This window comes from Crocodylus siamensis, chromosome 6, assembly GCF_052110815.1.
Source record: "Crocodylus siamensis isolate JL-2025a chromosome 6, ASM5211081v1, whole genome shotgun sequence".
Classification (NCBI taxonomy): Eukaryota; Metazoa; Chordata; order Crocodylia; family Crocodylidae; genus Crocodylus; species Crocodylus siamensis.
Genome location: NC_143400.1, coordinates 33,581,948 through 33,595,106, shown reverse-complemented (window position 1 = coordinate 33,595,106; position 13,159 = coordinate 33,581,948). Strand labels below are relative to the sequence as shown.

General features: G+C 52.1%; 1 protein-coding gene across 1 annotated transcript in view; it reads left to right on the top strand.

Moving 5' to 3' along the window:
- The window catches only part of LOC149862267 (disintegrin and metalloproteinase domain-containing protein 18-like), a 39,566-nt gene extending 38,866 nt beyond the window's left edge, over positions 1 to 700 (top strand). The window contains exons 19-20 of the transcript XR_016443352.1: positions 1 to 72; positions 558 to 700. The gene's annotated coding sequence lies outside the window, so the exon portion shown is untranslated. The remainder of the gene's footprint in view (positions 73 to 557) is intronic.
- The last annotated feature ends 12,459 nt before the right edge of the window (positions 701 to 13,159 follow it).

Below are 13,159 nucleotides of genomic sequence, written 5' to 3'. Positions count from 1 at the left end.
AGTTTGAGACGTTGCCTGAAGGATCTGGAAAGAAAGAACTGCCCAGACCAGAGGATGTGGGGGTCGACATAGGTATGCGTGGGGATGTGACGCTGGGGGGGTCGACGCAGGTATGCATGGGGACATGACGCTGGCTAAGTTAGGTGATGTGCTCCAGGGCATGTGGGAAGTCTGTCGATAAGCCAGGAAGCAACTCGAGGCCTCCCGACCCTGCATTTGCTGCCCTGCCAGGAGCCCGTCATTGCTGCCCTCCTTCCCATGCGGGGAAGCGAGAGTTATTTCCCAACCATCAAGCACGAAATGGTGCAGAGGCGCACCAGCCTCGGACCCACCTTTGTAGCTGAGGGACTCATTCGCTCGGCTTGTGGGCTCCGTGCAGGCTAAGCGCCGTGGCTGAGCGATTAGGAGCCCAGGCTGGAAATCCAAAGGTGTTTCCCCAAACCAAACCCAACCCTGTCCACAGGAGAGGCTTGTTTCTTGAGAAAGGGCTGTGGGCTTGATGCCCTTGGGAGACCCTGGCTTTATTCTTCTCTGTGACACAACTGCTTTCTCCACAGCGGCCGGCACCAGCGCTCCACAAAAACGGTCGTCTTTTTTGAAGAAGATCCCGAACACGCTGTCCAGAGCGCGCTCTCTCCTGTCCGCTTGGCTGTCGTGCCGCCGGAGGTTTTTGAAAGTCGCCCCGGAGCGTACCCCTACGTGTTAAGTTATCTGAGGAGAAATAGGGAAAAAAAGAAATAGAGTTAGGACAAGATGTGGTGTGGCAGAGGCTGCCAATGGTACTCTGCGATCGTTTGCTGCTTCGGTCTCCTGTCGTGCAGCTCGAGCAGACAAGAGGCCTGCTCCGCAGGGAGGAGGGCAGCTCCTTTTGGGAGGCGCTCCGGCACGCTCGGGCGCAGGTGGTGGTGCTGCCGGAGGGGAGTTGGAGTGAGAGGTCGGGACCAGGCCGGAGATGTCCGCGAGACAACTTGGAGGGGTCACCTAGCAAGGGGCAGGGGAGTCCAAGCCAGCCAATAATGCCATCTGGAGAGGGCAGCGGTGTCCACCTGTAATGGCCAAGTCGCCGGGAGGCCCCTGGAATCGCAGGTGCTGACCCCGTCCTTCTCCACGCCGGTAGAGAGAACAAGTTTCTCAGTCGTTTGCTACGGCGCCTCACTCTCTAAGTGGGAGAGCAGCAGGGCACAGCTGCCCGAGGGGAGCAAGCACCCAGGGCTGCGGCCTGGCGGGAGGGAGAGGGGAAGGGAGCGGCGGTGTCCTGGACCCCTGCTCCTCCTCGGCAGCTCTGGGCTGCCAGGGGAGCCGCCAGGCTCGCTCCTCGGAGGGCCCGAATTATGTGTGACCCATCTCTAATCTGTGCCACTGCTGCTCACCCCCACAATTCAAAGCTTTGGGGGAAGAGCCCCCAAATAATGATGACGTCCTTAACATGGGCTGCCTAGGCACACGTTGATGGGCGTGCTAATTGGCACCTCGTCAATTCGGCCCCTCGTTCTCATGAAAACGCCCTCCCTCCCCACCTCTGAGTACGCCTACGGGCAGCCCTGATTTCTTGAAGCTCTTGCTTTTGGCACCCCCACTATGGCGCCTCCCGAAGCCGGGACAGTTTCCAGGCTGCTGTATGGGCAGAGCGGGAAACGTCGATGCCCGCTCCCACCGGGAGCTCGCCCTGCCTGGGCACGGCCACTCTGCGATGAGGGTCGAGGACGAGCCACAGGCCGTGGGCTGCGGAGGCCTGTTCCTGTGGGCCCAGTTCCTGCTCTCCACCGCTCCCCCGGCCCCTCTAGCTGCAGGAGTGTTTCCTGTCCTGCCCCAGGCCAGGAAGGGGCTCTGCTGAGACCCCCGTGCTTGCTCGCGGGCCTCTTGGCGAGCCTGACCCCGGGCTCGCAGGATGGGAGAAGATGAGGCAGCGGGAGCGCCTGCACCGGCCTCCGCTGCCACCCGGGTTCCCGGGGCTGCTGCTTGCCACGGAGCCCCAACTGCCCGCGACTCCCCGACGGCAGGCCAGCGGGATGGTCCGTTGGCCCCGGAGGTTTCTTCGGCGAAGGCTGGCGGTCCTTTTACCATAGCCAAGCCCGCCTCAGCTAAGGCCGAAGGCTGTCGGCCGCAAACTATCCTGGCAGGCTGGCAATAGCGCAAGAGCGAGCTGAGCTAAGACGACGATTTGCAGAGGATGCCATCATGTACCAGAGGGGAGAGGGCCAGGGGGCAGCTAGACGCCAGCCCTGGAGAGGTGCCTAGCTCCGAACGGCCGCCCCCTAGGAACCTGGACCCCTGGCACAGCCGCGGCCTGCGCCTAGCCCCCTGCACCATCACGATAGCGGCCCCCGTGCAAGCCGGCGCCGCCAGCCTCCGGGCACCCGCACTCGGTGACGTAGTTGGCTGAGGCCTCCTGCTTAATGCCAGCTGCTGCCCCCAAAGGGGCGCGCAGCTCGCAGGGCTCCCGCAGGAACCAGCCCGCTCCTGGCGTGCCGCAGAAGCCAAAACCCCCCCGAGAGGCTGCTCCTACCATCGCCCGGCAGATCCAGCGAGAGAGGCCGCACCGAGGAGAGGCTGTGTTTCCTCGCGGCACAGAAAGGCCAGATGCGCCGCAGCCGGGTGACAGCTGGGTGGGGCGCCGGCTTAACGTGCAGTGTTGCTCGTGCATGCAGTCGGGGCGGTACCGGTGTGTGGGGGGTTGTGGGTGTGTGCGGGGAGGTTGTGGGGGGGGAGAGTGTGGGGTATGGCTGGGTGTGGGGTTTGCGGGGGGTAGGGTGGCTGGGGGGTGTAAGGGTCTGTGTGTGTGGCACTGTGGGGGGGCGCATGTGTATGGTGGGGTGTGCGGCTGGGATTCGCCCCCTGAGCGCACATGCTCTCGCCCTCTCCCTCCCTCGTACACAGACGCACAGTGTGCTTGGATTGCTACAGGCACACTGTGTGCTTTGCTCGCTACACAGTGTGCTTTGCTCACTATATACACACACAATCAGTGGGCTTTGCTGTCGTACACACAGTCTGTTTTGCTCACACACATTGTGCTTTGCTCACACACATACAGTGTGCTTTGCTTACTATGCACACAGTGCACTTTGTGTGTGTGAGCAAAGCACACATGTGCGTGTGAAAACAATGTGCTTTGCTCTAACACAGAGTGTGCTTTGCTCACTACACAAAATGCTTTGCTCTCACACACAGAGTATGTGCTTTGCTCACTATGCACACACACAGAGCATATGCTATGCTCACTACACACACAGAGTGCTTTGCTCTCACACGCCTGTGCTTTGCTCAAACACACACACACTGTGTTGCTCACTACACATAGTATGTTCTTTGCTCACTACACACAGAGTGTTTGTTCTCTCACACATAGTCTGTGCTTTGCTTTCACAGTGTGTTTTGCTTAAACACACATGCTGTGTTGTTAACTATACACACAGTGTGCTTTGCTCACTACACAGTGCTGTGGTCTCTCACACACACACACACACACACACACACACTGTGGTTTCCTCTCATAGCGTCTTTGCTCAATCACGCGCGCGCGCACACACACACACACACAGTGTTGCTTACCACACACAGTGTGCTTTGCTCACTACCCAGTGTGCTTTGCTCTCTCTCTCACACACGCACACACATGCACAGAGTGTGCTTTGCTGACTACACACGGTCTGTGCTTTGCTTAAACACACACAAACTGTGTTGCTCACTACACACAGTGTGCTGTGCTCACTACACCCACACACACACTGAGTGTGCTTTACTCTCACACTGTGTGCTCTGTTCAATACACAGACACATTCTATGTGCTTTGCTCACTCAAACACTGTGCTTTGCTCTTGCACACACACACAGTGTGCTTTGCTCACTGCACAGGGCTGTGGTCTCACACACGCATAGCGTGGTTTCCTCTCACAGCATCTTTGCTCAAACACACACATACAAACACACACACTGTGGTGCTTACCACACACAGTGTGCTTTGCTCACTACCCAGTGTGCTTTGCTCTCTCTCTCACACACACGCACACACATGCAGTGTGCTTTGCTCACTACACACACAGTCTGTCCATTGCTCTCACACAGTGTGCTTTGCTTGTTCTCTTACACACACACACACACACACACACACACAGTGTGCTTTGATCACTATGCATACACGCAGTCTGTGCTTTGCTTTCCCACAAGCACAGTGCTACGCACAAACACACACTGTGTTGCTCACTACACAGTGTGCTTTGCTCACTAGACACACACACTGAGTGTGTTTTGCTCTCACACACTGTGTTTTGCTCACTACACACACTGCTTTGTTCTCTCCCACACACAGTCTGTGCTTTACTCACTACACACACGGTGTCCTTTGCTTACACACACACACACACACTCTGAGTGTGCTTTGCTCTCTTTCACACATGCATAGTGTGTGCTTTGCTCTCACTCAGTGTGCTATGCTCTTTCACACGCAGTGTGCTTTGCTCAAACACACACACAGTGTTGCTCACTACACACTAAGCATGCTTTGCTGACTACACACAGTGTGCTTAGCACTCTCTTACACACACACACACTGTGCACTTGCTCCCAACACACTGAGTACGCTTTGCTCTCACACGCTGCGTGCTTTGCTCAAATACACTGACACACTGAGTTGCTCACTACACAGTGTTCTATCCTCACTCGACACAGATTGCTTTGCTCTCACACAGTGTGCTTTGCTCAAACACAAACTGTGTTGCTCACTACAGTGTGCTTTGCTTACACACACACACTGAGTGTGCTTTGCTCCCTACACACACAGGGTGCTTTGCTCCCTCTCTCACACACAGACAATGTGTGCTTTGCTCACGCAAACACAGCTTGCTTTGCTCACACACACAGTGTGTTTTGCTTTCAGTGTGTTTTGCTCAAACACACACACACTGTGTTGTTCACTACACACACACTGTGCTTTGCTCTTACACACATACACACTGTGCTTTGCTCATGCTGTGTTTTGCTCTCTCTCTCACCCCACAGTATGCTTTGGTCACATACACACAGTGTGCTTTGCTTACACACACACATATACTGAGTTGCTCCCTCTCTCACACACACGCAATGTATACTTTGGTCATGCAAACAGTGTGCTTTGCACACTACAGTATGCTTTGCTGTCTCACACACAGAGCATGCTTTGCATTCATACATGGTGTGTTTTGCTCAAACACAGACACACGCACTGTGTTGTTCACTACACACACGGTGTGCTTTGCTTTCACACACATACACACTGCTTTGCTCACACACTGAGTGTGCTTTGCTGTCAGTGCTTTGCTCAAGCACACACTTGCTCACTACACACACAGTATGCTTTTCTCTCAGACACATGTGCTTTGCTCAGACACATACTGAGTATGCTTTGCTCACTACACAATGTGCTTTGCTTTCACTTAGAGTGTGTGCTTTGCTCACTAGGCACACACACTGTGTGGTTTGCTAACTACACACAGCGTGTGCTTTGCTCTTACACACACACTGTTTACTACACACAGTATGCTTTGCTCACTGCACACTGAGTGTGCTTTCCTCTTACACTGTGTGCTTTGCTCAATACACACACACACACTCTGTGTGCTTGGCTCACTACACACCCAGTGTGTGCTGTGCTTGCTTTGCTGACTGCACACTGTGCTTTGCACAGACACACACAGTGTGCTTTGCTCAGTACAGTGCTGTGCTCTCACACACAGAGTGTGGTTTCCTCTCACAGTGTCTTTGCTCACACATGCACACACACACTCTGTGTTGCTTTCCACACACACAGTGTGCTTTGCTCACTACCCAGTTTGCTTTGCTCACTCTCTCACACAAACGCAGACACGCACACTGAGTGTGCTTTGCTCACTAGTCTGTCCATTGCTCTCACACACACACACAGTGTGCTTTGCTCACTGAACACAGTGTGCTTTGCTCTTTCACACACACACACACACACACAGCACTTTGCTCCCTACACATTGTGCTTTGCTCTCACAGACACACTGTGCTTTGCTCTCACATGGTTTTTGCTCAAACACACACACACTGTTGTTCCTTACATGCACACTGTGCTTTGCTCCCTACACACATGGTGCGTTTTGCTCTCCCCCCCTCTCTCTCTCTCACACACAGACACACACACACTGTGCTTTGCTTTCTCACCCACAGTGTGCTTTGCTTCCTCTCACACACGCATGTGCTTTGCTCACACAAACAGTGTGCTTTGCTCTCACATGCAGTGTGCTGCTCAGTGTGCTACACAGTGTGCTTTGCTCTCACACACACTGTTGTTCACTATGCATACACTCTGCTTTGCTCTCACCCACAGTGAGTGTACTTTGCTCACTACACAGTGTGCTTTGCTCTCTCTCTCACACACACAGTCTGCTTTGCTCACGCACAGTGTGGTTTGCTCACTACACCGTGTGGTTTGCTCTCACACACACTGTTGCTCACTATACACACAAGGTGCTTTACTCTAACACACACATACACTGAGTGCTTTGCTTACACACACACTGAGTGTGCTTTGCTTTCACTGTGTTTTGCTCAAACACACTTGTTCACTGCACACATGCTGTGCTTTGCTGTCACACACACAGTGCTTTGGTCACACTGAGTGTGCTTTGCTCACTACATACAGTGTGCTTTGCTGTCACAGTGCTTTGCTCAAGCACACACAGTTGCTCAGTACACACAGTGTGCTTTGCTGTCACACACATGTGTGCTTTGATTTCATAGATTTCATAGACATTAGGGCTGGAAGGGACCTCAGGAGATCGTCGAGTCCAGCCCCCTGCCCAAAGGGCAGGAAGTCAGCTGGGGTCATAGGACCCCAGCAAGATAAGCATCCAATTTACTCTTGAAGGTGTTCAACGTAGGTGCTTGAACCACCTCCGCTGCCAGACTGTTCCAGACCTTGGGGGCTCGGACAGTAAAGAAATTCTTCCTTATGTCCAGCCTCAAACGGTCTTGCAGGAGTTTGTGACCGTTCGACCTCGTCATCCCTTGGGGCGCTCTGGTGAACAGACGTTCCCCCAGATCCTGGTGGTCACCCCTGATAAACTTATAGGTGGCCATCAGATCACCCCTGAGCCTACGCTTTTCCAGGCTAAAGAGTCCCATGGCTCTCAGCCTGTCATCATAAGATCTGTTTTCCTGACCTCTGATCATGCGCGTGGCTCTCCTCTGGACTCTCCCAAGCTTCTCCACATCCTTTTTGAATTGTGGAGCCCAAAACTGGACGCAGTACTCCAGCTGCGGCCTCACAGAAACATAGTGTGCTTTGCTCTTGCTCACACAGAGTGTGTGCTTTGCTCAGTATGCAGTCTGTGCTTTGCTGTCACACCATGCTTTTCTCAAACACAGTGTATTGCTCACTACACACAGTGTGCTTTGCTCACTGCACACACACACACACACACTGAGTGTGCTTTGCTGTCTCGCTGTGTGCTTTGCGCAATACACACACACACAGAGTGCTTTGTGCTCACATGTTGTGCTTTGCTTACACACACACACACACGGTGTGCTTTGCTCACTACACAGTGCTGTGGTCTCACACACAGAGTGTGGTTTCCTCTCACAGTGTCTGTACTCAAACACACGCATGCATGCACACACACACTGTTGCCTACCACACTGTGCGTTACTCACTACACACAGTGTGCTTTGCTCTCACACGCACACACTGTGTGCTTTGCTCACTACACACACAGTGTGCTTTGCTCATACACACACACTGAGTGTGCTTTGCTCTCATTCAGTGTGCTATGCTCTCTCACACATGGTGTGCTTTGCTCAAACACACACACAGTGTTGCTCACTACACACTAAGCATGCTTTGCTCACTACACAGTGTGCTTAGCTCTTTCTGTCTCTTACACACACACACACACACACGCACACTGTGTGCTTGCCCCCACACACTGAGTGTGCTTTGCTCTTACACAGTGTGTGCTTTGCTCAAACACACTGACACCCTGTGTTGCTCACTACACACAGTGTGTTCTTTGCTTACTAGACAGAGTGCTTTGTTCTCTCACACATAGTCTGTGCTTTGCTCTCACACACGCAGTGTGCTTTGGTTACATACAGCATGTGCTTTTCTTACACACAGCATGCTTAGCTCCCTCTCTCTCTCACACACACACAATGTGTGCTTTGCTCATGTAAACACACTGTACTTTGCTCTCACACACAGTGTGCTTTGCTTTCGCAGTGTGTTTTGCTCAAACACAAACGCACTCTGTTGTTCACTACACACACACTGCTTTGCTCTCACATACACACTGCTTTGCTCATGATGAGTGTGCTTTGCTCACACACACTGTTGCTCACTACACAGTGTGTGCTTTGCTCTCACACACACAGTGTGCTTTGCTCTGTCTCACACGCACACCATGTGTGCTTTGCTCACGCAAACACAGTGTGCTTTGCTCACTACACAGTGTTCCTTGGTCTCACATATACACTGTTGTTCAGTATACACACAGGGTGCTTTGCTGTCTCACACTCAATGTGCTTTGCTCTCACAGAGTGTGCACTTTGCTCACTATGCATACACACAGTGTGCTATGCTCACTACGCACACACAGAGTGCTTTGCTCTCACACGCAGTCTGTGATTTGTTCAAAGACACACACACTGTGTTGCTCACTACACACAGTGTGCTTGGCTCATTACATACACACACACACTGAGTGTACTTTGCTCTTGCACACACACTGTGCTTTGCTCAATTCAAACACACACAGATTCTCTGTGCTTGGCTCACTGCACACACAGTCAGTGTGCTTGGCTGACTAGACACACACACACACTGCGCTTGCTCAGTACACAGCATGTTCTTTGCTCACTACACCCAGAGTTCTCTCACACACACTGCTTTGCTCCCTCTCACACATGCAATGTGTGCTTTGCTTACACAAACACAGTGTGCTTTGCTCACACACAGCATGCTTTGCTTTCACAGTGTTTTGCTCAGACACACACACTATGTTCGTCACTATACACTCTGTGCTTTACTCACACACGGTGTGCTTTGCTCTCACACACTGCTTTGCTATTGCAGTGCTTTGCTCAAGCACACACAGTTGCTCTCACACACACATGCTTTGCTCACGCAGATATGCACTGAGTGTGCTTTGCTCACCACACACAATGTGTTTTGCTCTCACACAGTGTGCGCTTTGCTCACTAGGCATACAGAGTGCATGCTTCACTCACTACACAGTGTGTGCTTTGCTCTCACACAGTGTGCTTTCCACACTGCACACACATGCTGAGTGTGCTTTGCTCTCACACTGTGCTTTGCTCAATACACACACACTCTGTGCTTGGCTTAGTACATAGTGTGTGTTTATGCTCACTACACACACACACACAGAGTGCTTTGCTCTCACACACTGAGCTTTGCTCACTACACACATGGTGTGCTGTGTGTACACACACACTGGGTGTGCTTTGCTCTCTCTCACACATGCACACTGAGTGTGCTTTGCTTTCACTCACATAGTGTGCTATGTTCTGTCACCCACACACACGTTTGCTTTGCTTATGGAAACACGGTGTGCTTTGCTCTCATACCTACACAGTGTGCTTTGCTTTCACACACAGTGTTTTGCTCAAACACACACACACACTGTGTTGTTCACTATGCACACAGTGTGCTTTGCTCACACACTGAGTGTGCTTTGCCCACTAGATACAGTGTGCTTTGCTCTCCCACACAAAGTGTGCTTTGCTGTCACAGTGCTTTGCTCAAGCACATAGTCGCTCACTACACACACAGTGTGCTTTGCTTTCGCTCACACATAGTGTGTGCTTTACTTACGACAATGTGCTTTGCTCAATACAGTCTGCTTTGCTCTCACACAGTGTATGTTGCTCAAACACACTGTGTTGTTTACTACACACTGTGCTTTGTTCACTGCACACACACACACACACACACACACACACAGAGTGTGCTTTGCTCTCACACTGTGTGCTTGGCTCACTACACACTGTGTGCTGTGCTTACTACACACACAGTGGCAGAAATGCCACCGTCTGGGTCTCCCCAGGAATCCCTGTCCCTGTCAGCTGGGGACACTGGGGCCGAATTCCTGAGGGAAGGGGGTTTCCTCCCTGCCTAGGTGACCAAAGCCTGGTGCCTCGGCTGTGGTCCCTCTGGTCATCCCAGTGGGGGGAGGGAAAAGCCCCTGCTCACCTGCCCAGTTCACCAGTGATGCTTTTTAAATTGGTTGCCGACACTGCTGGCTTCTATTGGACTGGGCTGCTGAGGTCAGAAAGGCGATATAAGGGCCTGGTCCAAGAAGAAGAAGAGGACCATTTCTCCAGCATGGCCCAAGCCTCAGGACACGGGGAGAGAGTCGGATCCACCTGAAACGCTCTCTCTGGAAATCTCCGAGCCAGATCTCTACCATCTCCTGAAGAATACTTGTGTTTCTCGAGAGCTAGTCAGCTCCCAGCGATGCATTTGCATCTCGAACGGCTACCTCAGCCAGATTGTTTTGCTCAATGGCAATCCCTTGATAGTGCTCTACCCCTTACCCTATTCTACCTCACCCTGTCAGGAGCAGTAACATTCTCCTTCGTGACTGGTGTAGGAGACTTATTTGGGGGGGGTGTTAATTATGCCTAGGAGGTCCCTTGGGTCTGCGGACTAAGGGAGACTATCTTCTTTTTTGGCCCCCGACTTGGGGAGGTGCCCCAAGTTCTTGTATTGGGTTGGGTACCCATAGGACTATAAGGCCTGTGTTTCCCCAAGGACACAGGACCTAGACAGTCCCTTCTCAGGGTGGTGGCAGCACATGTTACCCCCAGACTCTGTGGTGGGGTTCAAAAGCAGGTCTGCCCGGGCTTAGGTGCCCCTGGAGAGGTATGCGGAGTCCGGAGGGTGGACGGGCATAGCGAGGTGGGAGGCTCAATGCAGGAGCTCCCCCTACTGGCCTGCCACATACACACAGAGTGCTTTGCTCTCGCACACAGATTGTGTTTTACTCAAATACACACACTATGTTGCTTTCTACAGTGTGCATTGCTCATTACACATACACACTGAGTGCGCTTTGCTCTCACATACTGTGCTTTGCTCAATTTGCATATACAGATTCTGTGCTCAGCTTACTACACACACAGACTCAGCGTACTTGGCTCACTACACATGCACACACACTGCGTACTTTGCTCACTAGACACAGAATGTTTTGTTCTCTCACACATAACCTGTGCTTTACTTAAACACGCACTGCGTTGCTCACTACAGTGTGCTTTGCTTACATACAGTGTGCTTTGCTCGCTACATACACAGTGTGCTTTCCTCTCACACAGTATGTGCTTTGCTGTCATAGTGCTTTGCTCAAGCACACACACTGTTGCTCCCTACACACACAGCATGCTTTGGTCTCGCACACACAATGTGTGCTTTGCTCACACAGAAACACACTGGGTGTGCTTTGCTCACTACCCACACATAGTGTGCACTTTGCTCACTAGGCACACACACAGAGCGTGTGCTTTTGTTGCCGGCACAAGGTGCCCGAGGGAGGCAACAGTTGGGTTCGTTGCCCGGTGTGCATCGCGCCAAATAAACACACTGGGGGAGAAGCAGACAGAGTTTATTTGAGCTCAAGTAAAAGGCACAGGGAGACTGTATTGTCTCGAATCCTGCACACCTAACCCTGCAACAGCGAGATCTTTATACCCCGGTCAGTTTCACTGTCAGTGATTTTCCACCAGCTGGCCCCCCCTCTTTCTTCCTTTTCCCTCCTCCTTTCTCTCTCCGAGCAGTGCCCTTGCATTCCACAGATAACAGTTTTAGCTCGCCTGCTTTCCAGAAGGACAGGAGATTGCAGGCGCCAGAGAAAGGGTTGCAAAGGTTGGGCAAGGGGGGGTTTTGGCTCTTCTGAGCCTGGAGCAGAAGGACTTCCTCGACACTCGTGGTCTTCCATCCCTCTGAGTTACCCAGGGTTATGCCCAGTGACACCAACACTTTGCTCACTGCACACAGTGTGCTTTGCTCATTGCACACACAGACACAGTGAGGGTGCTTTGCTCTCACACTATGCTTTGCGCAATACACACACACACACACACACACACACACACACACACACTCACCAACCCCCCCCCTCTGTATAGCCGGGGGGACACGTCTGAGCACCATGACAGAGGAAAGGGACATTGGAGTGCTGGCTCACTCCACACACACAGAGTGCTTTGCTCAAAACACACACAGACTGTGTTGCTCCCTACACAGTGTGCTTTGCTCCTTCTCCTATACACACGTATGCTTTGCTCACGCAAAGTGTGCTTTGCTCTCACACAGTGTTTTGCTCAAACACATACCTCTGTGCTTTGCTTACATGCTGAGTGTGCTTTGCTCACTACATACACAGTGAGCTTTGCTCTCACAAAGAGTGTGCTGTGTTGTTACAGTGCTTTGCTCAAGCACATACACTGTTGCTCCCTACACACACAGTATGCTTTGCTCTCACTCACACAATGTGTGCTTTTCTCACACAGAGACACACTGAGTGTGCTTTGCTCACTATACAATGTGCTTTGCGCTCACTCAGACAGACAGTGTGCGCTTTGCTCAGTAGGCACACACAGCATGTGTGCTTTGCTCACTATATAGTGTGTGCTTTGTGCACTAGTTTGCTTTGCTCTCACAGTGTACTTTGCTCAAACACACACACTGTGTTGTTTACTATACACTGTGCTTTGCTCACTGCCCAGACACACATGCACATACACACACACACACACACTGAGTGCTTTGCTCTCACAGTGTGCTTTACTCAATACACACCCACACACTCTGCGTGCTTGGCTCACCACACACAGTGTGTGCTGTGCTTACTACACCAACATGGTGTGCTTTGCACACACACACATGCACAGTGTGCTTTGCTCACTACACAGTGCTGTGCTGTCACACACAGTGTGGTTTCCTCTCACAGTGTCTTTGCTTAAAGACACACATGCACACACTCTGTGTTGTTACCACACAGTGTGTGCTTGGCTCGCTACACACAGGCAACTGGCACAGGCTTATAGCAGGCAGATCCTGCCTGACTAACCGGGTCTCTTTTTATGACCCGGTCACAAGGTGCCTGGCTGCAGGGCAGGCAGTAGATATTCTCTACCC